Source organism: Cajanus cajan, chromosome 10, assembly GCF_000230855.2.
Source record: "Cajanus cajan strain Asha chromosome 10, NIPB_CcT2T_4, whole genome shotgun sequence".
Classification (NCBI taxonomy): Eukaryota; Viridiplantae; Streptophyta; class Magnoliopsida; order Fabales; family Fabaceae; genus Cajanus; species Cajanus cajan.
Genome location: NC_138526.1, coordinates 3084462 through 3087990, shown reverse-complemented (window position 1 = coordinate 3087990; position 3529 = coordinate 3084462). Strand labels below are relative to the sequence as shown.

The 3529-nt window shown below is 41.2% G+C and overlaps 1 non-coding gene across 1 annotated transcript; it reads right to left on the bottom strand.

Annotated features, from left to right (window-relative positions):
* Positions 1-693: 693 nt before the first annotated feature.
* Positions 694-799, bottom strand: LOC114915221 (small nucleolar RNA R71). Its single transcript, XR_003803163.2, has one exon. It is a non-coding gene; the product is annotated as a small nucleolar RNA R71 (small nucleolar RNA).
* Between the last annotated feature and the right edge of the window lie 2730 nt (positions 800-3529).

The following is a 3529-nucleotide window of genomic DNA, read 5'->3' as shown; positions in this document are numbered from 1 at the left end:
TTGAATTTTCTTTCTTGTAAGCAATATTTTATTATACTTTATTTTATTTTATTTGTGGGCTAACTTGTTGCTCTAGTATCTGGTGTGTTCTTGTGTATGCAGGGTACTATCCGAACAAGACGGGTCATTTCTTCGGAACCTTTGCTTAGTGATCCAGAGATTGAGAAAACAGCCAGGAGAAACAATAGCAACACAAGAGTCTACTAAATCAACAAGTCACCCACCAAACTTCACCCTCTCAAACTAACACTTCTCAACATTTTGATCTAGCTGCAGAAGGAGAAATGGCTGAAGAAGAGCATCATAATCCATTTAATCAACCTCCAAGGAGAACTATTGGGGATTCCATTCTATACACCAGCCCCCGAAATTTCTCTAGCATGGTGAGGCCTACTATGAATGAGAAGATTGCTGAAATGAAGCCAGCCCTCTTGCAACTTATAAGCTCTCATCAGTTTGCCGGGTTGGATCATGAAGACCCACATACTCATTTGTACACTTTCTATGAGTTGTGTGGTTCAGTTGGAATTTCTGGAGATGACGAGGAGGCTTTGTTCATGAGGCTATTTCCATTCTCTCTCACTGGGAAGGCCAAGGCTTGGCTACAATCACAGCCTAACCAAAGTATAACCAGTTGGAGGGATGTGGAGACAAAATTTTTGGCTCGTTTCTTCCCACCATCCAAGAACACAGAGGCCAAGGCCGTTATTGCTACATTTGTGCAAGGAGTTGATGAACCCTTATGTGAGGCATGGGAGAGATATAAAGCTTTGCTTAGGAAGTGCCCCAATCATGGTTTTGATATAGAGATGCAAGTTCAGACTTTTTGCAATGGTTTACAACCACAAACAAAGATGATCTTGGATGCTTCTTTTGGTGGCTCTGTTTTGTTCAAGACTGCCGATGAAGCTATCACAATTATTGAGTCTATGGCATCTACTGACTTGCGAAGCCAACATGGGAGGGGTCAAGCACAAAGGAGGGGAGTATTAGAATTAAGCACTCAAGACGCCCTCTTAGCTTAGCATAAGCTTCTCACTCAACAAATCGAAGCTCTCAATCAACAAATGGCTAAATTACCTCAACAACTCCAAGCCATGCATGCTAATCCTTGCCAAAGTCAACAAGTTATGCGGTGTGATTTTTGTGGAGGTGATCATTCCAATGGCTATTGTCAAGCTCCTAGTGGATCCCAAGGTGAAGATGTCAATTATATGGGGAACCAAGGATGCCAAAATTTTCCTAACAATCCTTATCCTAGCTCTTACAACCAAGGGTGGAGAAACAATAATGCTCAATTTGGAGGGAAACAAGACATGGGTGCATCAAGTAGTAGACTTCACCCTCCACAACAACAACACCCACCGTTGTATGAAAGAACTACCAAGCTAGAAGATACCTTGCAGCAATTCATGCAATTATCCCTCCAAAATCAAAAGAATACAGATGCTTCAATTAAAAATTTGGAGGTTCAAGTGGGACAATTGGCCAAGCAGTTAGCAGACCAGAAGAGTGGATCGTTCTCCGCTAATACACAAACAAATCCCAAGGAGCATTGTAAGGTTGTGTCTACAAGAAGTGGGAAGAAGTTTGGAGAGAATAATCAAAATGATAGAGAAGAAAATGTGATGAAAGAAAATAGCGAGGCAGAAGACAATGATGAGAGTGTAGTGGAAGAGGTGGAGAATAAGAGAGTGAGTGGAGAAATTGAGAAAAAGAAAAAAAAGATTGAGAAGGAAGTTGGGAAAGCCCCACCTACAAAGAATCTTCCATACCCACATGCCCCTTCAAGAAAAGACAAAGAGAGGCAATTTGCAAGGTTTCTAGACATTTTCAAGAGGTTGCAGATCAATATTCCTTTTTCGGAAGCCTTAGAGCAAATGCCAACTTATGCTAAATTTATGAAGGAGTTATTATCAAAGAAAAGAAGATTCATTGAATAAGAAACTATTGAGTTGGAGGCCGGTTGTAGTGCAATCATTCAGAAGTCACTACCTCAGAAATCTAAGGATCCAGGCAGTTTCACAATCCCTGTAACCATAGGTACTCTACCTGTGGGTAAAGCATTGTTGGACTTAGGGGCCAGCATTAATTTGATGCCCTTGTCTATGATGAGAAGAATAGGAGATTTGGAGGCTAGACCTACTCGGATGACATTACAGTTGGCTGACAGATCAATTAAGTATCCTCATGGAGTGGTGGAGGATGTTTTGGTCAAGGTGGACAAGTTCATGTTCCCGGTAGATTTTGTGGTGATGGACATGGAAGAGGACATAGAGGTTCCTCTAATACTTGGTAGGCCTTTCATGAAAACCGCCAAGGTTATTATTGATGTGGACAATGGAAAGTTAAAGGTGAGAGTCCAAGATGAGGAAGTGAATTTCAATGTCTTTGAAGCCATGCAATATCCCAATGATAAAAATGATTGTATGAGGGTGGATATACTTGATGATGTGATCTTTGCCGCTTCAAGCCAAATACATAGTCAAAGCTCTTTGGAGAAAGCCCTCATTGAAGCTTTCAAGTTTTTAAATGATGAAGAGGAGAAAGAAATTGAGGCCTGCTTAAGGAACTTGAACTCAAGCAAAGAAGTTTTTGAAAGAAATATAAAATTTGAAGAATTGCATGAGAGTTTGAGGTCTGAAGAGCAAAAGTTAGAATTGAAAGTTTTGCCTTCACATCTTAAATATGTTTCTCTTGAAGAAGGTAACAACAAACCAGTCATCATCAGTAGCTCCCTTTCTGACAATGAGGAGAAGAGGTTAATTGAGGTGTTACAGCTGAACCGAGAAGCCATAGGTTGGACCTTATCTGATTTGAAAGGCATTAGTCCCTCTTATTGCATGCACAAAATTCACATGGAGCAGGACTATAGGCCTGTGGCTCAACCTCAGAGGCGTTTGAACCTAACCATGAAAGAAGTTGTAAAGAAGGAGGTTCAAAAATTGCTGGAGGCAGGGATGATCTATCCTATCTCAGACAGTGCGTGGGTTAGTCCGGTGCAAGTAGTTCCCAAGAAGGGTGGAATGACTATAATCCACAATGAGAAGAATGAATTGATCCCCACAAGGACTGTCACAGGTTGGAGGATGTGTATAGACTACAGGAAATTGAACAAGGCCACAAGAAAAGATCACTTCCCTTTTCCCTTCATGGATCAAGTGTTGGAACGGTTAGCGGGGCAAGCATACTATTGTTTTCTGGACGGATATTCAAGTTATAATCAGATTGCAGTGGATCCAGAAGATCAAGAGAAAACAGCCTTCACATGCCCTTTTGGTGTTTTTGCTTACAGAAAAATGCCATTTGGGTTGTGAAATGCTCCAGCTACATTTCAACGGTGCATGCTTGCCATCTTCTCCGACTTGGTAGAAAAATGCATTGAAGTTTTCATGGATGACTTCTCAGTTTTTGGGTCTTCTTTTGATACCTGCTTGGGCAATTTAGACACCGTACTGAAGCGGTGTGTGGAAACCAATTTGGTGCAAAATTGGGAGAAATGTCACTTCATGGTGACTGAAGGCATTGT